Below are 18,403 nucleotides of genomic sequence, written 5' to 3' on the forward strand. Positions count from 1 at the left end.
CTTTTTAAATAAAAGATGTAATAAGTATAAGATACAGAGAAGTGCACAAATGCACAAGTTGATGAATTTCCACAAAGTAAATTTCATGAGCCTCCTATGCCATGTTCCCATGTGCCACACCCGTGTGCCACACCATCCAGTACAGAAAACAGAACATGACCCACACCCAGGAAGCCCCCTTAATTTCCCCTTCCAGTCATTACCTCCCCCAGGCAACCACTATCCTGACTTATATCACCATAAGATCAGTTCTGCCTGTTTTGCTATCTGGCTTCTTTTTCTCAGGCGTATGCTTCTAAGATTCATCCAAGCCTTTGTACGCAGTCATAGATTTCTTACTCATGTTCCTGTATGCATTCCATTGTATGAATAGACTATAATTAATTTATCCATTCTACTGCCTTTGGACATTTGGCTTACTTCTAGCTGGAGGCTGTTAATGATACAATATGAGTGCCATGAAATCCTTTTGTTTTTAATGTTTGTCTGTTTGTTTATTTATTTAGAGAAAGCACACATGAGCGGGGGGAGGAGCAGAAAAAGAGGAGAGAGAGAATCCCAAGCAGGCTCCACGCTGTCAGTGCAGAGCTTGACGCAGGGTTCAATCCCATCAGCCATGAGATCATGACCTGAGCTGAAATCAAGAGTCGGACATTTAACTGGCTGAGCCACTCAGATGCCCCAAACATTCTTATATGTGACTGTTTATAACCATATATACACATGTATGTTGGGTATATACCTAGGCATGGGATTTGGAGTATGGAGTATGTGTGTTCAGCTTTAGTAGATACAACCAGTATCAGTTTATACTCCCACCAATAATACGTAAGAGTCCAGTTGTTCATGCTCTTGTCAACACTTGGTATTATCTAATTTTTTAATTTTGTCCATTCTAGTGGATATGTAGAGAGACTTATTTTAACTTTGATTTGCATTTCCCAGAGAACAAATGAAATTGAGTACCTTTTAATATATGTATTGACCATTTGAACATCCTCTGTGTGAACTGTTCATTTACTTTTTTTTTTTTTTTTTTTTTTTGTCTACTGGGCAGTCCTTTTGCCTACTGGGCTACTTGACTTTCCCTTATCGATTTTTAGTTATTTACAGTATCTTCTACTCTATGACTTAACCTTTCGTTTTCTTCATGGTGTCTTTTGATCAGCAGTTCTTGATTTCAGGGGTGCCTGGGTGGCTCAGTCGGTTGAACGTCCAACTCTTCATTTCAGCTCAGGTCACGATCTCACAGATGGAGCCCCAAGTCGAGCTACGTGCTGGGCGTGGAGCCTGCTTAAGATTCTCTCTCTCCCTCCCTCTGCCCCTCCCCCACTAGCACTCACTCTCTTTCAAAAAAAAAAAAAAAAGTTCTTGATTTCAACCTAACCTAGTTTCTCAATCTTTTCCTCTATAGTTAGTGCTTTTGTGTCTTCTTTAAAAGATGTTTGCTATCCCAAGGTTATGCAGATATTCTCTTATGTTTTCTCCTAAGACTTTTATTGTCTTATTATATTAGATGTACAATGCAGCTGAAATTAATTTTTGTGAATGGTTTGAGGTAGAGGCCAAAATTCATTTTTTCCATACGGATATTAAATTGAACCAGCTCTAATTGTTGAAAAGACGCCCTTTTTCTTCTACCTTTCAGTGTTACCTTTGTTGTAAATCAAGTGGCCATATTAAGGTCTCTTCCTAAATTCCCTCATATGTTCCATTGGGCCTTTTGCCCATTCTGGCACAAATACCACAGTCTTAATTACCATAGCTTTATGATATGTCTAGATGTCTGGTAGTGGAAGTTCTCTTAGTTTTGTTCTTATTCTTCATGATTGTCTTAGCTGATTTGGGCCCTTTTCCTTTCCATACAAATTTCAAACTCAGTAAATGTCCACTTACAAAGCCTGTTGGAATTTTGAATGGTTTGTACTCTCTACAGATAAATTTGGGGGAATTGAGTCATCCAGTCTATGAACATGGTATATCTCTCCATCTACTAAAGTCTTATTTAATTTCTCTCAGTACATATTCTTGTTTTCAGTGTAAAGGTCTTGTACATCTCTATTACATTTATTCCTATGAATTTGATGATTTTGAGGCTATTGTAAATGGTATCATCTTTTTAAATTTCATTTTCTATTCTTCATTACTAGTATACAGAAGTACAACTGATTTTTATATTTTGACTTTGTTTCCATCAGCCTTGCTACATTTTCTTATTAATTCCAAGAGTGTATCTATAGATTCTTTCAAATTTCTGAATACACAATCATGTTGCCTCCTAATAGTGATAGTTTTATTTCTTACTTTCCAATCCATGTGTATTTTATACTTTTGCTGCCCTTGCTACAATGGCTAGAACTTCTAATGCAATGTTAAATAGAAGTCATGACTGCAGACAGCCCAGGGAGAAGGCTTTCAACATCCCACCCATTAGGTATGATGTTTGCTTTAAGTTATTTGTAGGTACTCATTATCAGATTAAGGAATTTCCTTTCCTGAGACTTACTCTTTTTTATCATGAATCGAGGTTTAATTTTATCAAATCTTTTTTCTGCATTTATTGAGATTACTGTTATTTTTTCTGCATTATGTTATTGTGGGAAATCATCTTGATTCATTTTCAAATGTTAAACTATTTGTGGGGTACCTGGGTGGCTCAGTCAATTAGGTGTCAAACTCCTGATTTCAACTCAGGTCATGATCTCAAGGTTGTGAGACTACACCCTGCATTGGGCTCCATGCTGGGTCTGGAGCCACTTAAGATTCTCTCCCTCCCTTTCCCTCTGCCCCCACCTCTTAAAACAAAAATGTTAAACTACTCATGAATTCCTGAAACCTGTCCCACTTGGTTATGGCATAGTATCCTTTTCATGTATTATTGAATTCATTTTGACTATATTTTGTTTAGAATTCCTGTATCTATGTCCATGAGAGAGTTCAGTCTTTAATTTTCTTGTGATGTCCTTGTCAGGTTTTGGTATAATGATTTTTCTTGAGAATAAACTGGGACATGTTACTTCTTTTTCTATTCTCTGGGAAAATGTGTAAGATTCATGTTATTACATCATTTAAACATTGGGAAGACTTTACTAGGGTGACCAAATGGGCCTACAGAGCCTCTTTGTTTGTTCGTTCATTTGTTTATCTGTTTGGTGGGAAGGTCTTTAATAATGAATTCAATTCTTTAAGAGACATAGCTCCATTCACATTTTCTATTTCTTCTTGTGTTAGGTTTGATATATCACGCTTTTAAAGAAATTTGTTTATTTCATCTAAGTTGTCAAATATGTTGACATAAAATTGTTCATAATGCTCTCTTATTAATAATCTATTTTAGGAGCATCTTGTTGGCTCAGTCAGTAGAGCACGCAACTCTCAATCTCGATGTCATGAGTTCAAGCCCCATTTGGGGCATGGAGCCTCCTTAAAAAAATAAGAATAATCATCCATTTTATCCTTAAATGTCTAACCACTTTTCTCAAAACCACTTGTTGAATAATAAGTCTCTTAGTAATTTACTAAGCCACTCAAAAATATGTATTCGTTCAAACCATGACCCACACATTACTCCAGTGCTAGGAATAAGCATTAAATAAGACAACACTCCTACTTTACAAAGCTTAAACTTAGTGAATGAAACAGACAATAAACAAGATAGTGACTAGTGTTAGGAGGAATACAGCAGGGTAAGGGTGTGAGGAGGGGAAAGGAAGGACTATTTTACCTGGAAGAATCAGAGAAGGTCACTTTGAAGGGGTTATATCTGATCATAGACCCGAATGATGTAAGGGAATGAGCCATAACAGATCAGAAGGAATAACAGCAAAGGCTATGAGGTGGTAATGTACTTGGGATTGTCCAGAAAGGGCAAAGAAACCAATGCAACTGTAGCAGAGTTAGTGAGAGAGAACGAAGAGAAATTTAGAAACCTACTTAAGAGTCCGATTGTGCACAGTCCTATAGACTGTGGTAATGATCTGTCCAAATGTAATAGGAAAACACTGGTTTTGAATAGGCAAGTAACACAATATGATTTATGTTTTAAAAGACATCTCTAACTAATGTGTATAGAATAGACTGGGGGAGGCTATTGCAATAATCCAAGCAAAGGATGGTTATGGCTTGTATTATGGTGGGAACAGTGGAGGCCAGGAGAAGTGCTCAGATTCGGGCTACATTTTGAAGGCAGAGTCAACAGGACTTCTTGCTGGCCCAAGGGTGGGAGTTATAGGAAAGAGAAGACTCAAGGATAACTTCTAGACTTCTGGTCTGAGCAACTAGGTAGATGGTGGTGCTCTCTCATGAGCCTGAGAATAAAGGGAAAGGAGTAGGTTTGGGGTAGGGAAGTTGAAAACCAGGAGTTTGGTATAAGACATGTTAAGTTTCCGATCTTGTTAGACACTCAAGTGTAGAATCAAAATGGTCTGAATTGCAGCAGAATGATGAAAATTGGAGATATAGGCTTAGGAGTCAGGTACAAATACATACTTAATGCCCTAAAACAAGATAAACTCATCTAGGAATGGAGAAGAGGTCCAAGACCTGAACCCTGCGATACTCCAACTTTAAAAATTGGGAAGAGAGGTTCCATAGCAAAGATGACTAAGGAGTATCCAACCCAGTGAGGTGAAATCCCATAGGTCTGTGAGTGTTTCTGAACTCAACACTCAGCTACCCTGATCTTTGTGTCGATTGTTGTGTCAGTTTTGATTCCTTCAATTCCAAATAATAAATAATCCAACTGAAAAAAGCTTAAGCAATGAAAGAAAAACGAGGTATGGTTCTAATAATGTCACTTGGATACAGTTTCTCCCCTATGCAGTTTCTCTGCTATGCTTTCCAACATGGTGGCTTCATTGTTGGTTTCATGTAATAATGACAAGGCTGGGGTCCCACAACAGGGAGGGGGGATAGCATCAGTGACATGGTACAACCTCAAACCAAAATCACAGCTTGTGGTTCTGTAAAATCAAGGTGGCATAAAACCATATTCAAAATCTGTGCAAAGGCTGGCCAGTGATTACAGCTTACCTTTTCCTTTTCATCTTGCTCCTCTCAGTCACTGGACAACCTTCTCTGCTGTCTCTAAGGCATGGGAAGAAATGGCTTTACTTTTGGGTCACCTTTACCCTGCGTAGTTTCAGTTTTATATGGAAAAAGTCCCCTGTGAGACTCTCCACCTTGGGCAAGCTACAGACTCTGACTTCTAACCTCCTTGTCCTGCAAGGCTGCCAAAACCAAAGCCCTATTTACTAGAATCAACCAATGTCCTCAGGGTAAAAGCAACTTAAGCATTCTAGTGATCTGCACATCCCTCCGGTTCCCACTTGGCCATAGATTTCAGCCTGATAGTCCCTTAAGTGCTTTTAAGGAAATTTAATTTTTTTAATTTAAAAAATATACCCAACATCTTAATATTTTTCGGCAGGAACTTCAGTCCAAATAGGCTTGCCTACCACTATCAGAAATCAAAGTCTACCATTTCCTTCTTCATTATCATTGAATGAGTTAGTTTTCCTTAGCAGCTACGGTATTTGCATGGGGTTCCTCTTGCCAGGGGAGGGGAGGACAGCCACCATACTCTTTTAAATGAGCTATTTTTGCAACCCAAAGGCCCTCTTCCTCCCCACTCCCACTGAGACAGAATACTTCTCATAAACATGGCGGCTTGCCTGTGTGGGTTTTTAGGTAACCCCGCTTCTTGTGCTTCTTGCAGTCAAACTACATCCAGGAAGGTATATTCCTCCAGCTGGACACCCAACGCCCACAACACTTGCTACAGGCAAGGGATAAAACATCAGCGTGCATTTTTCACCTTCAAGAGCATGGTTTCCCGGAACTTTCTGAGATCTGTAGTTACTGGGCCCTCTCACCATCTCTATGTTGTTTTTCTTCATTTCTTCCTCCCGCTTGGCTTCCACCTGATCTCATCTATTCAGGACAGTTCTTCACATACATTTTGAAGTCACTGGATTAAATTTCTCTCCCCGTTTTGCCAAAAAATAGAATACTTTTAAAGGCTTTCATCATTATCGTTTCACCTCCCTTATTGCTTTTCAATGTTTTTTTAAGAAAAGAAGGGGAAATGCCAACTAACACAGCAATGTTTCTATTCAAAGGTTGGACTTATCTTGACTCCTCTCTTTCTCTCGTATCTAATACCAAATACGTTCTCAAGTCCTGTCAATTCTATCTTCACAATATATTCAGAACTTCACTTCTCACCACCTCCGCCTCCACTGCTGTACTTTATCTGGACTACTGCACTGCCTTCTAATTAGTTGTCCTGGGTTTGCCTTAGCTGCCTTACTGTCTCTTCCCCATAAAACATTTACATTTTTCAAGACGGAAGCCAGCTATGCCACCTGTGCTCAAAATCTTCCAGTGGCTTCCTATTTCACTAGAATAGCATCAGTCGTTAACATAGTTGTAAGGCCCCCCCTTCCCTCCACGCCCCCTTTCATTATTTGTTGCTGAATTCCAGCCACAATACCCTCCTTGCTGTTCTTCAAACAAGTCAAACATAGTCCTACCTCAGGGCCTTTGCACTGGCCAAATCCTGTGCAGGGAATGCTGCACCCCTAGGTTTCCTCGTGGCTCACTCCTCACTTCATTCACATCTCTGCTCAAGTATCACTCAATCAAGAGGCCTTCCTTGATCAACCTAACATAACAGCATTATGCCTAACATCCACTCTGTTTCCTTACTCAGTTTATATTACTTCCTTGCACTTATCACCACCCCCTTACCTATTTTATATTTATTCGCCTTTTGTGTTGTTCAGAGTTGTTTGTTTTCCCCTACCAAAATATAAGCTCTCTGAGAACAAAGACCTTTGTCTGTTTTTATTTACTGATATACCACAAGAATACAGAAGAGTGCTTGGCCCTATAGTAAACACTCAGTAAACACCACTGAATGAATGCTATGTCTACAGAGGAACCCCGCCGCAGGAAGCAGAGACCAGGCAGCTCCACCCTCTCTGCTGCCATGTACCTGCCACCCAGCTTCTTTGCTCACTCATCTACCTTTCCAGTGTCACTACTGTCAGCCTGCATCGAGCAGTCCTTCCTGCCTCAGGCTCCTCAACTCACCAATTTGGTATCCAAATCCCAGATATCTAATTGGTCCACCCTCGGCCCCAGAACCCATCCAGAGCCCACGTAGCCATTGCTAGTGACGGAGGGAGAAGGGGGTCGTGGATGTGTCTGTTCTTATGCCAAGTACAGTCATCCTCTCTAGGCGCTCTACAAAGGGAAAAATTGCGGGGGATCATTAATTTAAATACAGAACAAGCCTCCACCAAAGCATCCTTGACAGAGAGCATGTGCGTAATGTCTATAAGGGGGCCTCGAATTCAAATGCCTTAACAGTCCTGGCAAGTAACAGAAACGAGTGAAGAGGGCGGGGTGGTAAGATGGTAAAGCTAGGAGCAGCCACTATTACTAACTATCGCCAAGGAGGAATGTGGGCCTGCTGTTGCCAGATCTCCTGATGGTTCAAGAGAAGCCAAGAAATTTGGAAATTTTAGTGTGAAATCTCCCACTTTTTAAATGATGACAACCAATCCAATTTTAAAAAAAATAAAATAAAAACACCGGGCAGACCAAATAAGACACATCTGCTGACCAAATATGGCTGAGTGTGATTCTGTTTTATATAGTCAGCTCAAAAAGAGGACACAAGTAATTTATCACACTCAAAAGCAATGTTTCCCAGGGGGTTCAGTGTCAGGATTTCACCTGCCCCATCTTCTCTACCAACCCTCCTACAAACTCCCACCAACTTTTCACCTTGAGAGCCAAGGCTCAGTGCAAAGCGTTCAGGCTTTGGTTAAACCTGGGTTAACACCCAGTGCTACCTCCTGGCATTTCCCAACCTCTCAGTTCAACTTAAGTCTCAGTTTCTTCATCTGCAAAACAGGAATACTAATTCCTACGTAGAAGGGTCCTAACAGGGTTAATATAAGTAAAGTGCCCGGCACATAGGAGACGCACAGGGTAATAACTAGTAGAACAGAGTAGGACCTGCCTTCCCCACAGAAAGGCGTGATACCCGAAAATCCACGATTGTGGATACAGGATGCTCATGATAAGCTGGTGCCACCTAAACATCGATGTGGAATAAGAAAAGGGTAAAAATGTATTTAGTAAATAAAACAAGGATGGGAACTACGGCCCTTCAGGCGTCCAGAACTTCACACTAAAGTATTTGCCTGTGAACCTTGTCCAGAATGTCTACATTTCTAGAAACCAGCACTAATTAAAATTCGTAGACATCAATTATCTGCTGATTCAGGAACTCTCTCAACTTTTACAGCCATGTTTTGGGGATGCCTATTTCAACACAACACGGAATCAAGTAAACGCATGCCAATTCTCCAATGGCCTTAAAAAAACCCATAAAACTTAATGCTTTAGCTCCAGGAGACACAATTTAAAAAACAGAAAGCCCTGTTTGCAAAGCCTAAACTGCACTGCCGTCCCTATCTGGTATGGACCGCCAGGAAATACAACAGGACAGCCCTACATCCGCTAACAAACACAGGGAAGCAAAAAAGGATCCACAACCACTGGAAATAACACCCCTATGTCCCACCCATCCCTTGCCCTGTGCCTTCCAGGGAGGAGTCAGGCAGTGAGGACCCCTCAGGCCAGAGCCAGAGGGCCACACGGAACACTTGACTTCATGCCACACAGCACACATGGAGTGAGCCATGAAACAGGAAAGGGTCATCCTACAAGGAAACACACAAGGAAGCTCCCTCCGGGAACAGGGAGGGCCCTCAACTGCAAACCCCAGAAACACATTCCTACCAGCACAGACTCGAAGGAAGTAGGAGGCTCCATCAATGAGGCTTAAAAAGAAAGAAACTTGTGCCGAGTCACCTGTACTTGTGAGCTGAGCTCCCCCATCCTAGATTTGCCTGGGCCTATTCCTACCTCCTGGTCTCTCAAGGCCCTCAGAATTCCACATGTCCATTATCGGTTTTCCTCCAGGGAGACCCAAGTACCGGAAAATCACCTCCCTCCTTCACTGCCAAGCCTCTCCTAGTAGGCAGGTGATCAGGAATTATTTAAGCTATTTTCTAGATTTTAAAAAAAGGAGGAGGAGGGGAGTCTAAAACGGGGGGGGGGGGGGGGGGGTAAAATTCAAGATCAGCCAGGTGCTGGCAATCATTGAAGCTGGACATTGGATAAACAGGGGTTCATTACACTCTTTTCTCAATTTGTGTATAGGTTTAAAATGTTCCCTAGTAAGAAAGTTTTTAAAGGGGTGCAGGGAGAGGACACAGATACAACCTGAAAACAAAACCAAGTGTCTGTCACCCTGTATTGGGACACAGAAAAATCTGGGAAGGCCTCAGACTCTCAGATCGACAGCCCAGAGGGATCATGCCCTCCCAGAACAGAGACTGCATCTTCTAAGCCTCACCCTTGGTGTCCTCGACAAAATCACCTTCGAAAAATTCCCTAGAACTTTTCAAAATGAGTCTGGCACAACCCAACTTCCCCTCTTGGCCTGTAAACTTTCTGCCTCCAGAAATCACCCCTACAGCCTCATCCCACTACAAGGGCCTCTACTTCTGGTTCCAAACTCGTATGTTGAGCAGTCCAGTTATTGAAATAGTTCCTGGGGGGCAGACAGATGCCTGGGTTCCAACAGCTTGTTTAGCTGGCTCCCACTCCCAGGGGGTCCAAAGTGAGGGTACTATTATCACTTTCAGAGAGTCAAGGAACACTTACCTTCCTTCTTCTTCCTCTTCCCTTTAACTTCCCCTTGTTCCTAAAAGAAATGTTTCTATGATCTGAAGTGGATTTTTTCAATCTCAACTCTATCGACATCTTGGGCTGAAAAATTTCTGGTTGGGGGGGGCGGGGCTGTCTTGTGCATTATAGGATGTTCAGCAGCATCCCTAGTCTCCACTCACTAAAGGAGGGGAGCACACACCCCAGCCCCAGTTGTGACAACCAAAACTGTCCCAGACATTGCCACATGTTCCCTGGGAGAGCGGGGGCAGCAAAAACTGCCCCTGCTTGAGAACCACTGGTCTAAAGGATATTGAAAACCCAAGTCCCATGTTGTCCTGGCAAAAAAAAAAAAAAAAAGAGGATATACAGTTCATTTCCATATGCAGTATTAGACACATTTTAACTTATAAATTTGTAAGTATAGGGGTGCCTGGGTGGCTCAGTCAGTTGAATGTCTGACTTCAGCTCAGGTCATGATCCCACAGTGTGTGAGTTCGAGCCCTGCATTGGGCTCTGTGCTGACAGACAGCTCAGAGCCTGGAGCCTGCTTAGGATTCTGTGTCTCTCTCTCTGCCCTTCCCCCGCCTCTCAAAAATAAATAAACCTTAAAAAAATTTTTTTAATAAATAAAATAAATTTGTGAGTACAAATATTTAAGACATGCTGCATCCTAAGCCAGAAACACATAAATTAACAAGAGAAAACTAAACTCATAACACTCCCAGCTATTTTTCCTGTCTTTGTGGTCTCCCCGTGTAAATCTGGTTTCCTCCAAATTATCCTGTTTGCCTGTCAATGTGGTAATCATTTCACCCAGGCCTTCTTTGAAGTGCCCCCATAATTTGTGTTAGAAGGAAAAACTTCTAATGACTCTCTGAGCACTCCCCAAGGTATGCTGGCTCTCTGGCATTTAACTGGTGTCACAGGAAAACAGAATCCCCCAAAAGAAGGTTTCCTAACGAAATCGCAAAAAAAAGGCATCACCAACATGTCCTCCTGTTACAACTTCAAATAACACCAGATTCCCAACGTGACCAAGAAGCACAACACAGCTAAACCAGCCGGTGTAAGAGGTTGCAACATCCATGGGGAAATACTGTTACATTTCTTCATTAGGCAGAAGGAGTTTCCCACTATATTTAAATGGGATGCTCCCTTCTTGAGAAGAAAGAAAACGTTTTCCAGTCTGCAGAGGCCTTACATTAGCCCCAGTCTATCATCCATCCATCTTTGGGGAACAGACATACATAGCTGTCTCTCCTCCCCATCCCATCAGACTCCCGAGCTCTACTCAGGGGTTCTCCAAAGCCCCCCTCACCCTAGGGAGATGCTGACTTGTTTCTTCCTCTCTAATGTTTGTGGACAGGGAAGCACTGGGTGTGGGGGATTCTGCCCATTTCTCCCTCTGTTACCCCCATGCCACTGGATCACCCCACTCCTAGATTCTGGCCAAGGCCTCCTCACTAACTTCCTGGTTTCACATTTCCCCTCCAATCCAGATTTTATGCCAATGATGGTCTTTCAAGAGCACAAGCCAGAGGACCTAGAACCCTTCTGCGGTTTCCCATTCCCTGTCACTGGATACAATCCCAGCTTCCTTGGTGCGCAGACTTGTGGAGCCCACCCAATGTCTGACCCAGGAGAAGCCTGAGCAAGGGCAGTAGGAGCGCTGAGTGGGAAGGCGCACACACATAAGGGATTTATCCACTGGATATATGGTGGAGGGAGAAAAAGGAAGAGGGTGTTCAACATAATGACCTTAAATTTTCCTTTCAACCCTGACTTGTGATTCTCAGAACTCCTGGGCCTGCCATTCAGAGCCTGCCATCATCATCTGACCCCAAGCCTCTGGCACAGTAATGCCAAACTGTCCCCCACAAATGCCCCTCCCACAGTGCTGCACATGGTTACCCCACTTCTATAGGATGACTTCTTTCCGTGTTGTCTTGCATTTTTTTTTAATTGCCAAAGGGACTGTGCTAGTGGCAACAGAATAAAATCAGATTGAAGTATTTAAGATGAAGCCTGTCAACCACTGGCAGCCCAGAGCACACACCCACCGCTCCTTCGCATCACACACACACACACACACACACACACACACACACGCACAATCCACTCATTGGATACTTGATCTTATACTGTGCCTTAGAGAGGAGGATATTTAATTCAGACATGCATTCACTCATCTCTCCAGCACCCCACAGGTCAAGTCTAGTCAGTTCATCTGCTTCAACTGCTGTTGTTCCATCAGTGAGGGAATGGAAGGCAGGGAGAGATCGGGTATGTCGCTCAAAATCACAGATTAGCTGGCAGTAGAGTTGAGACCACAAAAAGAGCCCCTAACCCCGTGTTCGCTATTACACTGTGAAGCACTCTTCACCCACACTGCAGAATGCAGTGTTGTACAGACAGAAGGAAGAAATAAATACCTGTTGAAAGAATAACCTACAGAGACAGGGTAGTACAGCGGTTGGTTCAGAACGTGGACTCTGAACCCAGGCTGCCTAGCTTAGAATCTGGCTGTCATTTACCTAACTGTGCGACCTAAGTCAATCGACGGGGCCTCAAGGACACCTCCTTTACAGGGTCAGGTGAGAATTAGATACCTTAATATCCATAAAGCACCCAAAACAGTATCTGGTACATATGCTAATAAAATTACCATCAGACCTCTAACACAAGCCCGAACACAGTAAGAATCATCCTTCTTAAAATTTAGGCTGGCAAATCAAAACTAAATCTTGTTAGCTCTATACCCTGTCCCAAAAGAAATCAACATGGGGGAGAAACTCAAATGACAGTACTCAAAATAATATTTAAGTGACCCAGTGGCTTGAGACCATTACTACAGGGAGGAAGGACCTCATAGATCAAAGGCATTGTAACACCTACTGCACCAAAGAATAAAAAACCTTAACCGCCTCTAGCAGGCATTATCTAAGTAAAGTGGGCTGCAAATCTGCGGGAGAATTGTTTTCGCCATGATAATATTTCTAGTAAATTGCTGCCTCTATACTAAACGTACTGGCGTTGCAGAGCTGGCATACTAATAGAAAGATTATTACAGAAACACTATTAACATGAATTAGATATTATTAAAGACTCAACACTACAACAGTGCCTGATTACAAGAGATTTCAGGCTGTATTGCTTAATGGGAAGATAAAAGTGTTAATTAAGCCCCCTCTTACAGCATGTCCCTAGGCAGGTCTGTACACCACAGGTAGCAAGAGGTCTGTGTACGAAATGAGAAGCCAGTAACGCCAACCCAGTTGGATACAGTCCTACGGGAAGATGGGGAAAGAACAGGAAGAGCCAAGGTTTTCTGCACAGGAGGGGTATCCTGGGAAAGCAGACAAGTATCCAAACTTAATCTGAATCTCAGGTTTGTTTGTTTGTTTGTTTTCCTTAGCTACTTCCTCAGCAATACTTCTAAAACCTCCTTTGCTTAAGTGAAGGAGATCAAATAACTCAACATGAGATTGGCGACTCTGAATAAGCAGCGTAAGCAGGGAGAGGCAGAGAAAGCCTTGCCATTATTACCCAAACCTTCCCAGGCAACCAGAAGACACTGAATAGCTCTCCCGGCAGCACCTTGGCCCAAAGCATCTCATCGCAAACAGCCTAAAGCTCTCAGTGGCTCTTAAAGAGTTGCTAGACTCAAGGCATTAGCCATGGGTTTCAGGATCTATTTTGCTTTCCCACCTTGTTAATTAACTAATCAGGGATGGCAAAGCACTTCACAAACATAAACTGTCAGGGAAACGCTAAGTAAATTCGCCTACCTGGTCTAAATGTCAATACTAAATTAGGAAAGGGGGAAGAGCCGAGCGGGAGGCTGAGCTGTCCTCAGCTGCTGCAATCCTGGGGCCAGGGTTCGCTAACACAAGGCTGACCGACCCGTGTGCCCTGCAGCAGCCTCCAGCCCCGGGGCAGGGCTCTCAGGCAGGACTTCTGGAAGGGAAACCTGGACTAGGGCCACCCCGGGGCAAAGGGAAGGCTGCGCGCCAGGCGCATCCTTGAGGCTCAGCCTCCATCTCCCCGCATCTCTGAGATGTCAACAAACCCCGACCACAAAGTGAAACTTTCCGGGCCCCCGCTGTCGCGCTGGGTCTCTGCCCTCTGCCCGGGAGCGCGTCGCGGGGACAGGTGTGGAGCCGGGCCTCGGGAGGAGACCCCCGCCCCCAGCCCCTGCGATTGTGTAATCAGCCGGGGAGGGAGGGCTCGGCACCGGCCCCACGCTGGGCTGCAGATGCGCGGCCCGGGGACCCCGCGGCAGGCGCGGCGCCCGGGGGTTGTAGGGGGTTGGGGAGGCCTTTCGTCCCGCCCCCCGGGACCGCCCCCGGGAGGCCAGGGGAGCCGCGGCGCTGACACAGCCCGGAGGGGGCGCCCGAGCGGCAGACCGATGCCGAGGAGGGGGCGCGAGGGCTTGGTAGCGCGGCCGGTCTTACCTGCGCGCTGGGCCGGCAAGGCGGGAGGCGGCTCGGGATGCCGGGGCGGCGGGCGACAGCGCTGGCAGCCAGCGGGCCACGGCATGTAAGGAACCGCGGCGGCGGCTGCGGCGTCGGCGGCGGCGGCAGCGGCGGGCGCGGGACTGACAGCCCCAGGCCCCGCCTCCAGCCCTGGGCCCCGCCCCCTCCGCGGCCGCGCGGCTGGCCCTGCCTACTCCGCCCACCGCCGGGGTCAAGCTCGGTCCACCAGCCCGGCGGGCGGGGGCGCTCGCTTCCGATTGGTCTGAGAGATATCCGCCCCGCCCACTCCCCGCCTCCTCCCTGGCAGGGAGCGGCGCGTGCGCGGTGGCTGCGAAGGGTAACGCAGAGAGCTGAGTGCTGGCGTTCTCGGGCCCCAGCGATGGGTACCGGGCGTCCTTCCTCATCCGGGATGTCTGGGAGCCCTGGATGGCCCTGAGGAACCAGGAATCAAACTCAGACTACATGGTGGATGGTCCTTATTCACCTGTGAACGGATCTACGGGAGAAAAAACAAACCAGAATAGGCCAGGCTCTAACCAGAGGAGACCCCAAAATTGTGAACTGCAACAGAAAACGAGCCACCAGCCTGGACGCATCTGCGACGGGTCCCAGGGGTGCTTTATCCAGCAAGTGTGATGTGTGTGCAGAGGGTCTAGTAGTTGAGAAATGAGGTTAGGGCATTAGGGTTGTGCCAGCAGAAAAAGTGAGTGAGGCTGAAGTAAGTGGCCCTTCCCCAGCACCTACCTCTTCCTCCTCCCCCACCCCCTGTCCATACTCTCCCCTCTGTGCTGGTTCCAGTACCTTCAGCCTGCAAACAAGATCAAGTCTCTCCCGGGGGTGCCCGGGTGGCTCAGTCGGTTAAGCGTCTGACTTTGGCTCAGTTCATGATCTCGCGGTCTGTGAGTTCGAGCCCCGCGGCAGGCTCTGTGCTGACGGCTTGGAGCCTGGAGCCTGCTTCGGATTCTGTGTCTCCCTCTCTCTCCGCCCCTCCCCTGCTCATGCTCTGTCTCTCTCTGTCTCAAAAATAAATAAGACATTTAAAAAACATTAAAAAAAAAAAAAAGATAAAGTCTCTCCCAGCAAGAATACACTGAGACCCTGCAATTCCACTCCTAAGTATATACTCAAGGAAATTGGAAACATCTACACAAAAACTTGCACACAGATGTTCGTAGCCTATTCATTAATGGCCATAAGTGGAAACAATCGGAGGGTCCATCATCTGATGACAGGGTAAATTACGGTTTATCCATACAATGGAATATTACTGGGCCATAAAAAGGAATGAAGTACACATACATGCTATAATATGGAGAAACATTGAAAACTAAGTGAAGAAAGTCAGACACAAATGACCACATGGCATGTGAGTTTGTTTATACGAAATGTCTGGAATACACAAATCTACAGAAAGTAGGTGAATGGTTGCCAGGGAACCATGGAAAAGGAGAAATGGGGAGTGACTGCTAATGGGCATGAGGTTTCTTTTGGGGGTGATGAAAATGTTCTCGAACTAGATAGGAGTGATGATGATACAACTTTGTGAATATACTAAAAACCACTGGATAATACACTTTAAAGGAGTGAAAGGTATGGCATGTGAATTGTTCTCATTAAAAAAAAAAAAATCAATGCATCTAACAGAAACAAAAAGAAAACACGCAGCTCCCTTGAGGCTGTACGCCTTAGAGCTAGCTACCTTGCAGGTTCCCAGACCTTCACACCTGAGATTCTTGCAAAGGTGGCATACATGTTTTTACCAGAACTTCCTCATCTCCCATTTATACACTAGTTCCCTAGAGTGTGGCTTCTACTGGTACCAGAGCTGAAATCTGCTCTCTCCTGGAATCCTGAAGGTTTCTGTGAGCCTGAGAGTTCCTGGTTCTCTTCCTCCTCTCCATTCTTTCTGTCTTGACTTTTTCCTTGGCCAGCTTTTTCTGTGGCTGTTTCCAAAATCCTTTCTAGGTTCTGTTATCCGTGTCTATGAGTTCAGTTACTGCTTCAAATTCTAACCTCCACCTGATGTTCACAGGTTTCTCAAACTCAGTGTGTCCTAAGCAACTTGTCATCTTCCCTGCCCCCACTCTCTCCTTTCTCTCCAGTAGTGATATCTATTGCTGCATACTAGGACCTGGGAGTTATCCTTGATTTTTCCCTCTTCCCTCTTCTAGAGTCAACCACCAATTTTTATCCCCTAAGTGTTCCTAAATCCCACAGTCCTTCTCTATTGGTGCTACCACAGCCCTGACCCACACCCCCCATCATCTTATGCCTTCTAATTCCCACCCCCATCTTTTCTTGTCTTTAAATCCAGCTTCCAAAGAGCTGTGGAAGTGAACACCCATTGCTTTAGCTTACATAGCTGGCATTCCTCTTTCGTAAGATAGCAACACCCTGATCTTGCTTTGGGAACCCACCCTTTCCCATTAGATACAGGCTTGGTGAGACTGTCAATCAAGATGCTGAGCTTACCCAACCCAGGCTAGGTGTGCCCTCAAGCTGAGGCAATAGGACAGTCTTCATCTGGTATGTGGATCCCAGGCAGAGCCACATAAACAATGAAAGTGGTTGGACCTGATTGTTCCCAACCAAGGAGACCCCCAGTCAATTCCTGCTATCTCTGTGCTGGCAGTTCCCTTCAGAGCCCGGGTGCTGCGGTTCTTCCTTCGGTTTTCTGGACGATTCTACCTCTCTCCAAAGTATCCATTCCTTCTTTGGAAATTAACCAGAGTTGCCTGCAACCGTGGCACCTAATGGATACAGAAATATGCCTAAAACACAAACCGTGTCTTTACCTACTGACAAGTGGTTAGCAGCATCCCATCGCCCACGGGAGAGCCTTCAAGCTCTGTGACCCAGCCCTGGCCTGCCTCTCCCACATCTTTGCTCCCCACTCTCTGCCTTTTGCCCTTGCATTTCTGCCCTTCTAAATTGCTTGGAGATTCATGTCCACACACTGTAAGATTTCATGCCTCTGCGTGCACGAGGCCCCTCTGTGTAGAATACCCTTCCCTGTTTACCCAGCTAGCTTCATCCTTTGCTGAGTTCTCCTCCAGAAAACTTTTCCTGGCTCCCCCTGCTCTGAACTCGCTGCCTTTTTCTGTGTTCTTAAAGCACCCTACTCTTCTACCTACCATTGTACTTACTGTCATGGTATCTTACTTATCCATTTAACTATCAGCCTCTCCCACTAAACCTGGAGTTCCTCAAAGGCTTAGCCTTCCTTTCTTTATCTTTAGGGCTTAACACAGTGCCTGGCCCATGGCAGGTGCTCACAACCCTTCCTTTCTTCTTTGCCTCTATAATTCCTGACTAAGAAAAAGAGATGTCATTGAGGGACATTAACAAGCATTTTCCCCAGAAGGATGAGAAGAAAAAAATTCATGCCTAAAGCATCTCATACAGGTTGTCCCGTAACTGTATTCCAATTCAAAAAAAAAAAAAAAAAAAGTTCCAGAAGACAGCTAAACCCTCAGTAAGACTAAAAGGCACTTATTTAAATGATATGACTCTGATCTCAAAAATCCACTCAATTTCTCCTGAAAGTCTTCATGCCTTAATGAGATGCGAAATTAAGTAACTCAGACAATTGTACTCATATGGTTCCTAAGTGGCAAGGTGTGTTTTTGTGCTTACTTGTGATCATAGCTGAAGAATAAACAATGTAACAAGCAAATGCATAGTTTCATTTGGACGTCTGTTGTGAAACACACGCTACCTCGAGTGGCATTATGTAGCCATCTATGGCAAATGTTGAAGACATTAGGTGGGTTCTAGTCCCACCTTGGCCACAACTATCTGCTTGACTTTGGCTGAGTCCCTGTCCTTGGATATTTGCAGTCAGCCTCCCCAGTACCCATTCCTTCATTATACCACCAATCAGAACCACAAAATTCCTTTGGAAAAGCAGTTTTTCTCCACTCTAACCCAAATGGTCTTACTTAACCTGACTCCAAACTCCAGGAGTTAGGCCTAATAGTCCTAAAGCAATCATTCTATCCCATCTCTTTAGTTACACAAATTAGTTCAAAGGAAGACATGAAGCCCAGTCCAGACAATGAGATTTGAGAAGACATTTTCTAGGACTCCTGACAAGAAGAAGATTGCTGTCTATGCTGTAGCTCCTATCAATAATATAAGGCCTAGAATTAATACAGCCATATGTGACCACAAGG

At 44.8% G+C, this 18,403-nt stretch overlaps 1 protein-coding gene across 1 annotated transcript in view; it reads right to left on the reverse strand.

Moving 5' to 3' along the window:
- HIVEP3 (HIVEP zinc finger 3) overlaps window positions 1–14,344 on the reverse strand; it is a 476,818-nt gene extending 462,474 nt beyond the window's left edge. The window contains exon 1 of the mRNA XM_043574598.1: window positions 14,208–14,344. The gene's annotated coding sequence lies outside the window, so the exon portion shown is untranslated. The remainder of the gene's footprint in view (window positions 1–14,207) is intronic.
- Between the last annotated feature and the right edge of the window lie 4,059 nt (window positions 14,345–18,403).

This window comes from Prionailurus bengalensis, chromosome C1 (assembly GCF_016509475.1).
Source record: "Prionailurus bengalensis isolate Pbe53 chromosome C1, Fcat_Pben_1.1_paternal_pri, whole genome shotgun sequence".
Classification (NCBI taxonomy): domain Eukaryota; kingdom Metazoa; phylum Chordata; class Mammalia; order Carnivora; family Felidae; genus Prionailurus; species Prionailurus bengalensis.